Source organism: Equus asinus, chromosome 3 (genome assembly GCF_041296235.1).
Source record: "Equus asinus isolate D_3611 breed Donkey chromosome 3, EquAss-T2T_v2, whole genome shotgun sequence".
Taxonomy (NCBI): Eukaryota; Metazoa; Chordata; class Mammalia; order Perissodactyla; family Equidae; genus Equus; species Equus asinus.
Window position 1 is genome coordinate 125773614 of NC_091792.1, and position 18499 is coordinate 125792112.

Consider the following 18499-nt stretch of genomic DNA (forward strand, 5'->3'; position numbering starts at 1 on the left):
AGAGTTATTTGCAATTTGAAATCTACTGAAATAATTTGGTGACTACATACAGTCCACGTGAAGTTAATTTTAACAAGCATCTAGACATTCAAAAAGTATATTTTAACAAATTAAAGATAATAAAAATAAAACTCAAGGCAGGGACCATTTAGCTAAAATAACCTGATCTAGAGAAGCTGTATATATTTAAAAATCAATTCCCCAGAAAATTACTACTGGGGAATCATAAAGTTTTTAGATTGAGAATTATTTCTTCCTTCTTTAGTTTTATAATAGAAGAGAGAGAGAAGGGGGAAGACAGGCATTCACATATGAATATAGACATGAACATGTATTAATAAATGGGGAACATTCCTATATTCCAAAAAAAGTCAAGTAATGGCTAAACTGTGGAAAAAGAAAAAATAAAAATGTAACATAGGATTTTTGTTTTGGGGGAAAAAAAAGCAAGGTGTGTTCAGAGGAAGTTACATGGAAAGATACGTGCCAAACTTCTGAGAAGAGACACTAGCAGAGATCCAGGTGAGAGAAGATGAGGGAATGGGGAGTAGATTTTATTTTCTATCTTATACACTCTGTATTTTGAAGTTTTAACAATGCCTATAGATTCTGTTTTCAGTTTTAAAAGGATATTTTCAGTGTAGTAGATGAGAGCAGACATTTTAGAAATACACCTTAAGAAAGCAGTCAGCAAATGGGTAATTGGGGAAAATGTAGGAACACATAAGCATGGACATATATGTGTATCGACATAGCTGAAGCCATAACATAAATAAATGGAGTGTAAAAAACTTGGCCAAACCAAAACACAATCGTCTTCATAGAAACTATAAAAGAGGGAACCAAGCAGAAAAATATTTATCTATCCAGCACTGTCCAAGTCAGAGACACTATAGAAAAGAATTCAACAAACAAGCTAAAGTGAAAGAATTTATTTGAAAAATCAAAACCTATTTTTAAAAAATTGTCACTGAGTATCTTTCTTCTCCCACTGGAGTATAAGCTTCATGAGGGTAGGGACTTCTGTCTGCTTTCTTCACTTCCACATCCTTAGCCCAAAAAACAGTGCCTGGTATTACGTACATGCTCAGTAAATATTCATCAAATGAATGAATAAGTAGGATACACATTTGGGGCACAGAAAATACATTTGTCCTTACTATAGCTAGGATTAAATATTTCTTTTGACATACTGTCTGCCATTGATCTGATTCCATGCCTAAAACACCTGTCCATGAGTGAGCCATTCTTCTAGGCAAAAGTGGTATGTATAGGGGGCTGGCCCAGTGGCCCAGCAGTTAAATGCACGTTCCGCTTCTCGGCAGCCTGGGGTTCGCCAGTTCGGATCCTGGGTGCGGACATGGCACTGCTTGGCAAAAGCCATGTTGTGGTAGGTGTCCCACGTATAAAGTAGAGGAAGATGGGCATGGATGTTAGCTCAGGGCCAGCCTTCCTCAGCAAAAAGAGGAGGATTGGCAGTAGTTAGCTCAGGGCTAATCTTCCTCAAAAATAAAAGCCAAAAACAGTGGTATGTATAGGCGCTGAAAAGTTATATCCTCCATTACAAGTTATATAGTTGTCATTTCATTCAAATACTCAATAATTCAAAATACGTCTTCTCTGACCCCAGTGAAGCATCTCTCATGTTGGTGTTTGACCACTCCATGCACATCAGCAAAACCAAGATTTCTAAGGCAGAACCTTGTTGAGAATGAAGAGCTATGATAATTACAGAATTTAAAGAGCTCATGTGAACTAATTATTGTGGAAAACCTGGATTGTTTTTCTCACTTAACTTCACATTTTGTGTCGAAATGAAATTATTGCTTTTTGTAATAGAATTGAGTAATTCAGATCAAAAAATAAGAAAGTGATGGTGTGTTCTCTTCATTCACAGCATACTCATTTGACTTGGATCATTATCTCTCAAAACAAAGACTTGAAGCAATGATGATTTCACCTCCTTCAGATATCAGACCTCAAAAGATTACGGGCATATGTAGAACACTCAGGCCATACTCTTAAAAGTCTCTTCATTATTAATGACAAAGAAATCCTACGACAGATGTCAATAAATGGCCTTTCTGTTGGTAGGTCACTTAATGAAATACTGCTTTTGGTCCAACCATCCCAGAATACCAAGAAATGTGGAGAAGTCTGACCTGCCAGTTGGAAACTTGGTAATTAAACAATAGACTCAGATCCAGCTGGAAAAACGAAGCATTTTGATATATTAAATTGGAAAATATTTCTTTGGGTCATGCTACGCTGTCTGGTTTAAAGGTCTTCAATAAAGTTCAACGTTTTTATGTTACATTTTACACTAAAATTAATTAATTTTAAGTACTATAAATAAACAATGGTCTTGCACGTCCTCAAATACACCAGACTCACTCTACCTCAAGGCTTTGCATTTACTGTTCCCACTCCCTGGAATACTTTTCCCCAAGTGTCATGGCTCACTTTCCTGATTTCTCCAAATGATAACTCTCTTAAGTCTTGTTCCAATTTCACCTGCTCATTGAAGATTTCTCTAGACACCCTCCTTATAAAAAGGAAACACCATACATACTCTCTCCCCACTCAACTCGCCGTGTCATATTTCTCCCCAGGTCTAATTACCATAATATACATCATATTTTCACTATTTATTGTTTATTGTCTATCTCCTCTACTGCAATGCTGTTTTCATGAGGGTTAGAATTTATGTCTACTTTGTATCTTGCTGTATCCCTAGTACCTAGCACATCGCAAGCACTCACCAATGTTGAATGAATGAATGAGGCTTGTCTCTTAAGAGCCTGACTGCTTCCAAATACAAGAACTGCCTGCCTTGTCTAGATTTGTGAAGGCAAGGCCAACACTCTGGACTGCAGAAACAACTCCAAGTTGCTACCACTTCGTGAAGCATCTCTGGGATGTCAGCTCTCCTCCTCATGTGAAATCCCTCTCTTGGTTTCTTAACTTTATCAAATCACATGGTACTTATTTAGTTCCTAGACTTTTAAGTTGCTTTTGAAATGTTAGTTTGCTGTTAGTCTTGATAAATAATTAGAATGCAGTATGTTTCTTAGTGTTTGTGAATATCTATTTCCACATTTGTAAAACATGATATAAGAAGTGTTCTTGAAGCTCAAATAAAATAATGTAGACAAAAGTGCTTCAAAATTATCATAAGAATGCATCATTTGATATTGTTATTTTAACACATTTATTGGAACAAATTTTCATAAATTCTTGTCAAATAGTTTTCACATTCAATCATCTATTCATTAAATACACATTTACTGCACACCTGCTACATTTCACAATATCCTAGGGATGGAGCACTGCAGAAAAGGGTATTTCATCCACTTTTTAGGTTTACATTCTGGTGTATATATATGGGAAACAGGGAGAGAGAGAATGAGAAAAATAGATACCAAAAGTATTCATTTCTATGGCTGCTGCATCAAATTACCACAAACTTAGTGGCTTAAAACAAGACAATTTATTATCTTATAATTCTTTAAGTTAGAATTTCAACACAGGTCTCACTGGGCTGAGATTAGGGTGTTGGCTGCATTCTGGAAGCTCTAGGAATCAGTTTTCTTGTCTTTTCTTGCTGCTACAAACATCCCACATGACCCCTTTCCTTCATCTTAAAAGCCAACAATGTTGCACGTCCCTGATCTTCTTTCTGTAGTCGCATCTCCCTTTGACTACAATGAGGAAAGATTCTCTCTGCCTTTAAGGACCCATGGGATTAGATTGGGTTTACCCAGAAAATCCAAAATAATCTCCCCATTTTAAGGTCCTTAACTTAATCACATCTGTAAAGTCCCTTTTGCTATGTGAGATAGCATGTTCAGATCCTGAGGATTAGGAGGTGGACATCTTTGGGGGCTATTATTTTGCTTACCTCATCTTACCAGGGAATAAAGAGGGCTGTGAAGAAAATAAATCACGGTGACAGCTGCCAGAGAGTGATGGAGGCATATTCCCTTTTCTTAGCTCTCATGGGACTATCTGAAATGCCCGACTGTCACTTTTCACACAGATTTATTTTAAATTTGATAAAAGATATGACATAACATTTCTAAACATCTAAAGGGTAGACTGGTGGCAGTCAGTGCCTACAGCCCCATCACCCACCTTTACTTAACACTTGTGCCTCGCTTAGTCCTGTGGACTCCCCATTTGACCATACTACCGTGGATCTCCAACACACTTACTTTTGTCTTCTTCAAGACATCACTGCCTTTCTGATACAAAGCAATCTCCTGCACACTTATAAAGCAATCTGCTGAGGTGGCCACTTGCCAGAAGGGTTAAGTTGCTGCAGTAAATGCTGGCGGTTTATTTGGATCTTCTTCCAACCACAGCAACAAACCCTTTCCGAAGCTGCATGAGGGGTGGGGGAACCCTTTAATTACTTTTGCTAGACATCCCATGTTTCTCCTTATTTGCTCTGTTTACCAGAATATTGTCCTGTGTTTCTCCTAATGATCCTTCACCCTTTCACCCAAACACTCTACTCTCCAACTTTGCTAATATATTAAGCCTTTTTACGCTATTAATAGCAAGAGGCATGTTCTATCACATATGACTGGCCACCATTAGGGAATTAAGAGGTATCACCAATGTAATTACCAAGACAGATACAAAAAGAATTAAGTTTTAGCTAATTTTCTAATTAACAATTTTGACCTTAAAACTATAAAATGCATGACATATTTTCTTTAAATAGTGGATACTGAAAACAATTACTCTTTTCTTGATTTAGGAACATTATTGCAGCCATTATTTACTGCATTATGATGTAATAGTGGATTTTTTTCACTCTTTTCCATACTTTAACCTATCTGCTGATCCATTTACTATTTACCTGCGTTTAATAATTAATAATCTCAGATTTTTAATCTTCTATCATCTGAACAAACATATAATCAAGTGTTTCAAAGTAGTTTGAAAGCCCTAAGACAAAATGTTTTTAAATGGCCTTAGAGATTTCATACAAACATAGTGTGTGAACTTGAATGCACCTACCTCTCTACTGTGAAAAGTGGAGGTTTATTATTTCACGTTACTTCTATTGTTAAAATTGTAACTTCTACGTTTACTCTTCTCCCAACATTAACCTGAACTTGTTATTTTCTTATTGCATTGTGAACTATGTGAATAAATGAACTCTTTTACCCTGCTACTTTTGTAAAACACACAGGGATACAAAAATAGCCTTTTCTCAGAAGAAAAGGAAGCTCTCTCTATTTAAAAAAGGAGTTATTGCTCATGGGTAGAGCATTTAAGGGATTTGTGAAAGAACTGAGGAGAACAGACTGTAATGATAAGGATAGGCCAGTATGGAAAACTAAAATGAATTTAGTCCTAAACTTTAAAAGTTTGGATTATTTTCCCTAAGTTGTTTCATCATTTCAGGATAAATTATAAAAATGACAGTAATTTATAAGTTAAATAAAAAGAAAATTTCAGACAAAGAAAAATGGCAAGTGACATTTGAAATTTCTTCCTACCCTTTGCAATACATGTGTGCCAAACAGCAAGGTGATTTATGAGGCATTAAGTGAATGTGAGACGTTGAAGTTCTATAAGCACTTTTAAATCTTGGTGCTCTCGCATACCCTGGCCTATCCACCACATATGCCCTCTTTCTGGAATGCTTCTAACCTCCTTTATCTTAATATCCAGCGTCATTCCCACTCATTTTCAGATGTCTGCCTAAGTTTATTTTCTCTAAGATACCTCACTGCTCCTCACTGCTCCATCACCCTGGTTTTACCACAGTAAGATGATTGCCTGGCCACTTGTCTGTATTGCCTTCTAGAATTTAACGTCCATGAAGGCAGGCACAATATTGTTTCTTTATATTTACTGTTACTGTTATAGCACCAATGAGCAATCACTCAGCAAATGGTACATGCTAAATTCTTAATATATAGTTTATCACACTGTTTCTTTTGTCAAAAATGTTTATTCTCCTACTAAAAATTGGACGTGGACTTAAGATGTACTACAGACATCTCAGCAAGGAAAAGGAGATTTGTTGAAAGCTGTTGTGAAGAAGTCTCTCTGATCGTGTGTTTCTAAGATTTTTATTCCTGTTGTGATCTTTTCCAATGTCAAGAAAAATTGTGAAAGACTTTGAAATGGGTGAAACCTGCCTTTATCATCTTTGAGCTATTTTAAAACTCTAAGTTATAGAAAACTGATAGTAATGCAAATGAATTGTGCCCAGTGGATGGCAGTAGATTATTTCCATGTGTATCTATATCTATATCTATATCTATATATTAAACAGTTTTACACCTATTTGTAAATGCATTTAACATTCCTGATTGCCTACATATGTGTGTGTTCTTTAAATTTTCCTCTGAATTTATTAATTCTCTCATTAATGAACTTGACACGTTTATTTTACATTTGTATGAGATTTATGATTTTATACTTTAACGAAATTTTTTTCCAATGATTTATAATATACGCATTCTGACTGGAAACTCTTTTGTACAACATCACAACACACATTTTGATTTTTTAAGACAAATATCCTTTAACGGTTGTAAAGAAATTAAGTTTTTAATTCTTTAAGAAAAGCTATTCAACTTCAACCAAATGAAAGGCCAAAAAATATAAATACAAAACACCTTTTTCTGAGTATTACATACTGCTAATTCAAAAAAACAAACAAAACAAAACATGAAGCTGACAAAACAAGCCTCTTCCAGGCTCAGCTTGTTTCTGATAACAGTGGCATAATCACCTTCTTTGATGACAGCAGGCTTGGCACACATATTTTAATGACAAAATGCTATTTCATCATTCATTTTTAAAAGAAACATTAATAATGCAGTTTCATAAAAATAAATGAAAGTGAAGATGCATGCCAACACCAATTTACAACTTTCCTCTGTTTAATTAATATTGTTGCATGTTTTAATTTGATGTGTGTTTTGCTCATCATCACGAAATGTTTAATTTATATAAAACTTCATTCAAGAGTGCCTCCGGAGAAGCAACAATTTATTCTGGGCTACGTATACATATTTTGAATAAAGTATTCAGTTCACAGAAGACTTTGTTGCAAGGATCATTCACAACTAAGTTGAGCTCAAAATGATCCATGCCTATTTTAAATAAAAAAATTACTTAGATATAATTGGCAGAAAACAAAAAATGGGATTACTCCCAGACTCTGATTGACTCCAATTCCTATCAATTCTACTTTCCTATATTATTTGAATCCACTTTCCAAATGGTTTCAGTGACCACATCTTTATTCAAGATCCTCATCGCCCTTGCTCAGATCATAGCAGTAATCACCTATCTGGTCCCCCTAGCTCTCTTTTCATCCTCCTTTGCAATATAGTCAGAGTGGTCAGTTCATTTAACTCAGCAGTTTCTACATTCTCATTTCTTTTTTACCTTTAGAAAGCACAAATCTGGCAATGTTAATACACTACATAAAATGTTCAAGTGACTCCTCTTTGTCATTTCCCCCAACTCACCCTGCATCCCATATATTCTATCTACATGGTTCTATTTGCAACTCTCCCAAGCTTTCATAAGCTCTTTATTCACTCTGCCTATAATATTCTGCAAGACAACACCCCATATTCCTTCCGGTTCTGACTAACTCCTACTCAGCCACTTCTTTGTGAAATCTCCCATGATAAGTGCCATTCTTCTGACCTTTCCAAGAACTGCACCTATATGCGGTCCCTTACTATTCCATAAACTTCAGAGACTGGGACCTTGTTTATTTGTAATAATCTGACCCATTTACCAGGACACTACTAGAAAACAACAGTTCAAAAATCCTTATAAATGTACTTTTAGTAAACGTGAACTTGTTTTATCTTGTGCAGACAAATTAAAGTCTCCAGTTTTGGTTATCCACACACAAGAACGCTGAATAACTACTTTTAGGGTTTTTTTGGGGGGTGGGGGGGGGGAAATGGACACAATGTCAGAAGTAGAAAACAGGGATAATGGTGGATTTCTTCTACTGAACACTTTATTATCCCCAGGAGAATATTTGGGGAAAATTCTGCCAAGTTACTAAGATTTTATTCCTCAGAAATAGTTAATTCCATCAAAATTTATTGAGACCTTACTATCTACCAGATATTCAGGGTGAAAAGATCATTAAGCTACCTCTGGGTCAATCAGTTTCCTTCCAATGTATTAAATTGAACCACATGAAATTGCCATTTTCCTAAATTGAAAATACTTGAAGGTTGACAATTTCATATGGTTCAAAGTAATATTATGGAAAATATGTACAGAACTTACAATATCAAAACTAGAAATTCTCAAGTCCTTGAATAGACTGAGAAGTGCACTAAGAACAAAGAGGAGGAAAAACAATGCTAATTTGGAGCTGGAATTCAGAAAAGCCACAAATAAGCAGTACTTGAGCTAGATCATGAAGCATTAGTACAATTTCAACAGATAAATATGGTGGAAAAGGCATTCCAATTAGAGGGTACATTAGAACTTTTTTTTTAAATAAAATTTGGCAGGTCTCATTAAGGCTATTTTTGATGAAACAAATGTAAGTGTATTTAAATTAGGTCAACAAAAGGAGGCTGTATCATATAACATACACCCACACAAAATCCAAGATAAGAAACAAAGCACATCTGGGTGTGAAGGGAACTGGAACTGGAAATTGGAATAGTGGCTTTCTTCACCATATCCTGGGTATCAATCGCTCCAGAGCAGCCAGGGTTCCTGGGTTCAGATTCCAGCTTACCCACTCCTTAGCTGTGTGACCTGAGGTAAGTCATTTACCTTCTTTCTGCTTCAGTTTCTTCATCTTAAAAATAGTGAAATAAAGTTGTGAGGATTAAATGATGCCAACGTATGAAAGGGGCTTAGATAGTGCCAGGCCTATAGTAAGTGCTACATAAGGATTTACTAGAATTGCTTTCCCTGAGCTAGTCCATTTTGCTTTTTTTTCTTCCGTTGACTGAATTCTACCAACTTTTCTTGCTGTGACTCAACATGAAAGTTTTCTGACTCCTCTCTACAGCGTGGAACTGCTTTCTGTCAAGATACTGTATTGGCCTGTATTGGGTGATATGTGTGTATCAGGTCCTATTAGCCATGTGTAGGAGATGAATGATACCCTAGGATATGCACAGCTTGAAAAATAGTGAGTAGGTCAGAGGATGTAATATAACAATAGAAACAGATACATATTTTAATCTATTAAAGGTATTGAAGATGACTGAGTGGCTTTTTGACTAGTTCAGGATGGCTTATCAAGTGTGTAAAAAAGAGTAGGCAAGGGGCTGGCCCCGTGGCCGAGTGGTTAAGTTCACGCACTCCGCTACAGATGGCCCAGTGTTTCGTTGGTTCGAATCCTGGGCGTGAACATAGCACTGCTCATCAAACCACGCTGGGGCAGCGTCCCACATGCCACAGCTGGAAGGACCCACAACTAAGAATATACAACTATGTACCGGGGGGCCTTGGGGAGAAAAAGGAAAAAAATAAAATCTTTAAAAAAAAAAAAAAAAGGAGTAGGCAAGTTAAAGCCCAATTCTGAGGGTGATGACTATCCTCATAAGGAATTTAGACTTCATTCCATGGGTAACGGGGAAGCATTGAAGACTTTAAGGAAGACAGTGGGTTTTAAGAAGAAAATTCTGAAAGCAGTGTGGAGATAGAAATAAGTGGTGCAGAGATAGAAGAATATGAGAGGCAAGGACACAGGACATGAATCTAGTGTGTGGTTTGACCAAAACAGTCTGCATAGAGCAATCAGCAATCATGGGGGAAACCAAGTTCTCTCACTTTACTTTTCTACAAGACATGGGTTACTTATAACCGAGTCTCAAAGATATTCCTCATTTCCAAGAGGTATATGAAAATACTTTAATATGTCCACTTCACCAGGATTGCTATAAAGATCAAATTGGACTATATATATATATACATATAATATATATATGTATAACTATATTTTATATGCATATATATAAATATATAATTTATACCCAGTCATGCACATTTTGGCCTATCACAGACTGATATACAACGGTGGTCCCATAAGACTAGTACCATATAGCTTAGGTGAGGAATAGGCTATACCATCCAGGTTTGTGTATACTCTATGCTGTTTGAACAATGATGAAATCACCTAAGGACGCAGTTCTCAGAATGTAATTCCATAGTTAAGAAATACATGACTATATATATATATATATATATATATATATATATATATATATATATCTGCATTTTGAAGACTCTATAAGATTGAAAGGCATTTATTAATGTCATTTACTATCTAAAATTGACTTTCCAATAACATCAGTTTCCAAGGATAGTGTTTGCTCTGTAATGTATTCAAAAGCAGTAGCAGCCCAACCATCACTTATATTTCTACACTTAAAACCTAAACCCAGGAGATTTGTAGCACAAGTACTAGCTGAAAATAAATCTTCCACTTCTCAACAAAACTTTTCACTTTCTCTCTTCCATTATTGTGGTTGTACATTTATATTCTCAAAAAACAGATGATTGAACTTGGCAGTATGAAAAGAAATATTTTACAGGAAGAGTTCTATCTGATTCAGCTTCAATACCTGCCAAATAAATTAGTTTATAAATCTTCACAGAGTTCAACTTCTGATAAACCCAAAATATGTACATTACACACAGGATTTCTTCTGTTTCTCAGAATCTTTAAACTCCTCCACTATGACTGGCTTTAAAATCACTTTAAGAACCTTAAATAAATAAATATTCAAGGGACAATACTAATTTGTTCCATTAGTTCTATCACTGAGTTTTAATGTCATCACTCCCTTCTTCCCATTCTTCGAAATATTCTTGAAGACATACTTCCAAGATGAGTACCTTCTGTTTCATAATGTATTTTCCTCCTATGTCAACAGCATCTCTAAAACAAACTGCTCTAGAAAGGAAAAGCATATTAAAAACAATTCCTAATATTATCTTTAACAATTAAGTCAATTTTAATATGTATTTGCTTGAATACTTCATAAAATGTTTGATCACTTGAAGCAACTCATTGTTGATATTTAAATCACAGCTTTGGCTGCAGAAGGCTAGCTGGTGTGAAAATACTGTAAAGACTAATTTGTTCTTTTAGCATAGATGCTTTACTGGGTGATGCACCCATACCCTTGCTGCTGTGATTGTTGGATGCTAATGGAAGAGAGCTGCTCACTTCTCAAGAGATTGCCCCCAAAGCAGCCACAGCAGGGAGACTGTGCCTCCCTGCCACTCCCAAGGTGACTTATAGCCAGTGTCTGAGTGATACAATTGACAAATGGCTGGCCATCTTGCCTCAAGGGGAAACAACTTTGTAGGGACAGTTTATGCTTCAGAAATGGCACTTGACATGAGGCTACATGTTCTTGTAGTCTTTCCCTCCTCTATCTTGCTTTACTTCTTCCCTTACAGGCCTTTCCTGAAGAGCACAGCTCAGTAAATCTCATGCACCAAATCCCTGTCTCAGGCTCTGCCTTAAGGGAACTCAACCCAAGACTCTTCAGTCACAGAATACTTAAAGGATATCTCCTTGCATGTAAAGGAGAAACTAAACACATATGGAAATATATATTTCATTTGAAAGTTCTTAAAAATCATAAGACTTTTTGTTAAACTTCAATTCAACAATTATTTATGAAACAACTATACAAAGTACGCAGTGCTTAGAAGTAAAATCTCCATTAATAATGCCCAGCATTATTACTCTGTTATTAGAACTGTCTGACCATTTGCTATAGGATGAATAATAAAAAAGTTAGTTCCATGTTTAGCTTACACAGAAATACTAAGCTAGAAAAAGTACACATTTATTGGTCATGGACATCCTAGGAGACCTCAACCTCAGCATAATGTAGGTGATCTTAAAGGATTTAGTAATTTTTAGCCATGCAGCTATAGTACTATTCTGAGTTCGAATTAAATTTAAACATTTTGTTACAATGATTTTGTGCATCTCAAGGTCAGGAGAATGGTGTAGTCAGACTTAAAAGTCATCCTCTTTACCTAGTCAATATTATTGTTCTCCTCAATCCTGAATATTTGGTAACAGTTGAAAGTGATGGTTTTCAATCACTAACTCATAAATGCATTCTTGTCTAGTGTTTTGAGACTGCAAATGAGTAAAACAAAGTTTTCCATAATTTCCTCTTCCTTCTCTTTTGAAAAATGCTGGTATCTATCTCGATTTAAAAACGGGGGGAAGGTTGTAGTTGCATGAAACAGTTACAGATTTTTTTCTGAGTTTGCAGGAAATATAATATTCTGAAATTGTGTATAATTAAGACTTACTAGCCACTTAGCCAGTCAGAGTTCTAAGTGCTTTTAAATATATGAATGCATTTAATCAAGACAAAAATCCTAATAGAAAGTCACTATTAGTATCACCAACCTACATATCAGGAAACAGAGTCAAAGAGGTGTTCAGTAACTTGCTGAAGGTAAGACAGCTAGAATCCAGGCTGCCTGGCTCCTGTGTCTACATCTTTACCACTCACTGTGTACGCTTCAATTGACACAAAGAAAATTTAGTTATAATACAAAATATACCCCAGTAGTATTACTAAATGTAGCATTTTCTGTAACCAAATGTAAAAGTACAAGATAAGAAGGATGACTTAAGAGTGATATTTACGTCAAAATTTGGAAATGTTGCCTTTAATTCAATAGTATAATATGTTGGTTTGGCCTTACATTTGTGGAATGCAAAAATTATTACAAGCTTTAATATTTTTTATTGAATCTTAACTAAAAGTAAATTTAAATAAGAGGCCACAAGTCTCAATTCCTTTTTGTTTTCTTTTGGTGAGGAAGACTGGCCCTGAGCTAACATCTGTGCCAATATTCCTCTGTTTTATATGTGGGATGTCGTCACAGCATGGCTTGATCCAAACCCCTGGGTCACTGAAGTGGAGCATGTAAATCTACCCACTACGCCACCAGGCTAGCCCTTCAATTTTTAATAAGAAATATTTTAATGAAAAACTTTAACAAGCTGTTGACACAAGTGATTTTGAAAATGCAAAGCACATATTTAAACATTAGCTTTCCTTTAGATTAATAAGAATAAAGTTAGTGAATATTTACCTATCAATTACCACTATATTTACATTAAATCTATTCACATTACGGATATTATCAACACAAAGTTAAGTTTCTAATTTAACTAAAAAGGGCAAAAGTCTATGATGTCTCTAAAAATTATGGACTTATATCCTTGAGACTGTTAATTTCTGTAGTAAGAAACTGCATTTGTTAAAATTTTGTTGTAGAAAATCGCTTTTTTTCAAGTTGTAAATATTCTCTGTCACAGGAAGTTGATTGTATTCACTAAGCTTGTAAATATTAACCCATCAATTCTGACCTTACTAATCTCATGATTAATTCAATCAATTATAGGAAATTGTGTGAATTCCTTTAAAATAAGAGAAAAGCCTTAAGGTCTTTCTCCTTAAAAAAAAGCAAAAATATTTGAACAGTTTAATAAATAAATGGTTCTAACAGATTAACTTTAGAACCTAACGCAGAATCTTGATTTTTTCCATGTCAGGAAGACACTGACAACCTATCGACTGACCTGAAATTAAGGACCCGTGAGAGTTGCCACAAACCATGTTCTTTACTAGAGAGTTGAAATAAGTGAAATGATTTAGTCTAGAAAAAAAAGAACCTCAGGATAAAGAATATTACTACTTATATAGTACATAACTGCTCTAAATCTAATCTATTTTTCATCCCTGTTAATGATGCTATGCCTCTCGATGCAGTCAAGGTTAACATTGTCATTTGGCTAGGTACACACATATGTACACACACATATGTATATTCTCCCACTTAATTCTTAAAACAAACCTATGTGATAAATATTGTAATTACTATCATCTATTACTTTATTATGATGATGATTTTTCTTTTACAAAAACAGAAACTAAGATATACATCTAATGAGTGGGGGCATTTGGATTTGAACTAAGACCGTCAGGTTCAGAGTCTTTCTTTTACATCCTACTGTCTCTCATAATAGAACTGTTTAAATAATCGAAGGTCTGTCATGTCAGAAGGGTAGTAGATATTAATAAGAAGACAATTTGTGCCAGCTCATCTGAGCTTTTAAACTAGACAGAACCCACAGGAAGAGGAACAGTGACCTACTGGAGCCAGCCTGTTTTTGACTGAGAAAGCAGGATCGGTCCTTTAGGGCAAGTTTTATCAACTTTGGCCCAATTGACATTCGGGGCTGGATAATTCTTTGCTGTTAAGGCCTCTGTGCATTTCAGGATATTTAGCAGCATCCCTGGCCTCTAGCCCCTAGGTATCAGTAGCAACTCCTCAGTTGTGATAACCAAAAATTACATCTTCCACAGGTCATAATCACCCTGGGTTAAGAACCACTGCTTTGGGGACAAGGACGGAAAATCTTCCATCTATATACAAGAGAAAAATTACCAGAATAGAAGATTTGAGGTCTAAGCAAAAGACTACAGCAGACAAAATCAAAAAGGGAGAGGCAGGATGTAGCAATGAACCTGATAAAAAAAGTAAAATGTACCAAGTGACACACATCCAGAAGCAAAAAAGGGGGGGGGGGGATGTTTTAAAAGGAAAGGCACCATCTCCGATTCCCAGGTCTCATTTCCCTCTTCCACTCACTCCCATCTAAGAATGACAAGGACTCAAACTATATTTCTCAGCCAATTGAGGTATAACTGACAAATAAAAATTGTATATATTTAGGATCTACAACATGATGATTTAATACACATATACATTGAGAAACTCAAACATTTTTAAGAGTGGAAGCTGTCACAAAAATAAAGGTTCCAAATGCTGTATAACCATTACAGAGCAAAGCAAGGCTTGTCCATCATCTCCCTCATTCTCCACCAAGGACAGTAGGCGCATAGAAGTGCCACCTCTCCATGCTGTGGTCACGACAGGTGTCACTGATTGATAGCAATGCTCTCCTGCCAAGCTTAGATACAGTCTCAGATTCCCCCTCAACACTGCATGCTAGGCAGGACCTATCACTAATCAGAGTTGACATGTGAGATGAAATCAATTCTTCATACCTATTGTAGATGCTATGTTTCTTTTGATAGATTCTGAGACTAACAAAGCCATTTTGGCAATCACATAAAACTAGTAACTCATAGTGAGCTTATTTTTCTACAAGATATGTAAACATTCTTTCATCTATGTTGCTATGAAGCCACACTGGCAAGTTTAGAACGTTATGAAATTTTTTCTTACTAAGGAAGCTCTTATGTTTAACTTGTATTTTAACCTACAGAGACATTTGAATCAAGCTCTCATACAATAGACTTCAACTTCATCTTCAGCATCAAGTCATCTACAAATTTGATGAGTTATTTTTATCTTTCCATCAAATAAGTTAACAACAAATTTCAATTCAACAGATGCTTGTTGTCCAGAAACTTCACAATTTTATAGCTATCTACCTTTGGATACCATTGACTCAATATTTAACCAATATTGAGAACATCAGCTGAGAGTAACTCAACAGTTTTTAAATGATTACTAAGTATACTTTCCAGCCTATTACACAATATCATGAATCCTTGTCAAAAGCTGGTGTCCAGACGCATTGTATGTGCCACATTTCCCTAATCTTCTCTCAAAGAAAAAAGTAAGATTAATACAACTTGGCTCATTTTTAATGAATATTTTTAAAGAATCGAGTTCTTTACTATTTCCTCTTCTCAGGGCTCTCAAACTCTAAGGTTATACAAAGGTCTTTATAATCCAAAGGGGGATCATAATGTAAAACATGTCAAAAGGGATCTGCCAGTAACCTGTAACCTAAATAAAATCTCCCTGAAACTCCCTTCTAAACCCTGTACAAGACACAAGGCCTCTCCCTGCTTTCTTTGAATTTCTGGGGTGCCTAACAATATTGGTGTTTCCTCTGATTTCTAGCTTTATGCTTCAAAAGAAGATGTTCAGTTAATGGACCATCCAGCCATCCTATACAGGCTAACATAAACTAGAACTTGATGATTAGATGACCCTCCTGTTGAAATGACCCATGGCCTCTCTAATATCGGGGAAGTTCCTTGGGCCACACCACCCCATGTTGTACTGCTAGTGCTACAAAATATTTTATAATTATCCACCCTCCCTGGCTCCTGCCATTCCTTTTCTTCTCTCTTCTTCCGTCTTAGAAGCAGAAATCAAATTCTTTTTGTTTTCTGTCTCAAATGAACTGCTACATCAATTTGCTTTGATTGCTTGAAGGCTCCTGCCTTCAAGATATCTATTATCTTCTATAAAGGTATTTTTCTAAAATAAAAGAGGGCAAAAATACAAATACTCATCAAGAAGAGATGATAATATGAATGACTAAAGTAAACTGAATGTCAGTAAAAAGCAATGCAAGTCCAAGGAAACATGGCAACTGACACCCTGCTTCAGTGTTGGGAAGCTAACAGAAACTGATGGGACCATGGCAAACTGCAAAGGGCATGCTGGGTCTAAGGGGGACAGCTGTAATATTTAGCTACAAAAAGTGTTTGATATGTGTGCACACCGATCTGGCCTTTCAAGGAATATAGGAGTCTGAAGTTTATGTAAAATCTCCTAAATTTAAATTATTGGCTTATTTTAATACATATCATTCAGGTCATTATGTCTATAGGCTCCATAAGGTTTGCAGGTAACCAGTGGGCTACCACTGTTCTAAAAAAAAAAGTGTCCTCCCGAATTAATTCTGGGGCCAGCTGTTAAGCAAATAAAGTGTTCACAACCACCCACATTATGCACATTTTAAGTGCCAGAAAAAGCAGTTCGTAGAGATAAAGCTAGTAATTTGTGAATTCCAAAGCTAACACAAGAAGCAGCCAATATGAAAATGGCCATAGAATTCCCAAGTCTGCATCGTTCAATTCAGCTTATTTAAGCATAGCTTTAAGTTTTCTTTGAAGGGACAGATCAATTATTAGCCTTGTTATCATAAAGATGGGTTAGCCCTGAGGTGAGGCACTAAGGCAAATGGATGACTCCTTCTTGACACCTTTTGTTGTTATTTTTCTCAGCATTAAAAGCTACTGTTGTGCACCTATCATGTGATTTTTGCCCCTGTCAGGATTGCTACTTAAAAAGTGAACAGCTTTTAACTGTAGTGTCGTGATTCAATACCCTAATACGCAATTACCTCTTTCAGTATCACACAGAAGTACAGCTTTTCAAACATACAAAGATGACTAAAAGATGCTCTATAGCACCTTTTAAAAAGTACTTTTTTCACTCCTGTTGTTCAGTGCTTTTCCACATCTCTCTTACCTCTCAGCACTCAGTGTCTTCTCCCCTGTTTAGTCATCACACTCGTCACGGCGTGAAAGGAGTCAGCATTCACTTCATGATCATTCTCTAAACACCACTTTGATCTTCCTAGAAGAAAGCACCATATGACTTTAATAAATGGGCATATTATGTAACTGGAATGAACATTTTCTAAAACTTCTGTATAATTTATAACAGGCTCCCATCACAGGTCAAGCCGAAGCCAACACAGAACAACACTTGTTATCTTCCTGTTTTTTCAAAAATCACACTAAAGATGAATTTGTACAACCAGCATTGCTGTTTACCTGAGAGTGAAAATGGAAAAAACTTCACAAATATATCTGAGTCTGCAAGAGAAAAAATGAACTTTGTCTCTCATAATATGTTTGAGATGTACTATTTTTATCTTCTCTTCCTTCCCAAAATCTCTTCTGCATTTTTAAGTATCCTGATTATTTTTGTAGCTAATAATAATTACAATCATCATAATGACAAAACTCTTAGGCAGTAAATGAAAGATAAAATTAACTACTGAGCTTCTGGAAAGGGAGTGGATTATTTCTAGCTAAGGATTAAGGCAGGATTTGCTATTAATAACAACGATCAACACAGCTGTGAGCATTTTCCTGCCTACCTGCCCAGTGCCAAGAGGAAAAGGCAAGCCAAAGGAAAATCCAGTAAAAGGGCTAAATTTCATTAAAGTTACTTTCATGTTTGTTAACATTTTGCCAGGTTTTCACAGAGATTTCTGTGTATGTGATGATGCCGAATATATTACAGAAACATAGCTTTATTTTTCTCTTAGCTCAGTAATATGGAGATAAATTTAAAGAAGTAAAAACTGAGTTTAGAGGGACCAGCCCAGTGGTGTAGTGGTTGGGTTCATGTGCATCACTTCGGCGGCCCAGGGTTCGTGGGTTCAGATCCTGGGCGCAGACCTACACACTGCTCATCAAACCACACTTTGGCGGTGCCCCATATACAAATTGGAGAAAGATTGGCAGGGATGTTAGCTCCAGAACAATCTTCCTCGAGCAAAAAGAAGGATATTGGCAACAGATGTTAGCTCAGAGCCAATCTTCCTCACCAAAACAAAACCAGGTTTGGTGACTCTGGGTCTGCTCAACCCTAGGCCTCTAGAAATCCTATTTTCCAAGCCCCTTAGTCAATCTCC

The 18499-nt window shown here is 36.0% G+C and overlaps 1 long non-coding RNA gene across 2 annotated transcripts in view; it reads right to left on the bottom strand.

The window, feature by feature from the left end:
* LOC123284347 (uncharacterized) overlaps positions 1–17758 on the bottom strand; it is a 55588-nt gene extending 37830 nt beyond the window's left edge. For both annotated transcript variants that reach the window (XR_006525202.2, XR_006526110.2), the window contains exons 1-2: positions 17631–17758; positions 17323–17430 (exon numbers count right to left, since the gene is read on the bottom strand). This is a non-coding gene — a long non-coding RNA (uncharacterized lncRNA). The remainder of the gene's footprint in view (positions 1–17322; positions 17431–17630) is intronic.
* Between the last annotated feature and the right edge of the window lie 741 nt (positions 17759–18499).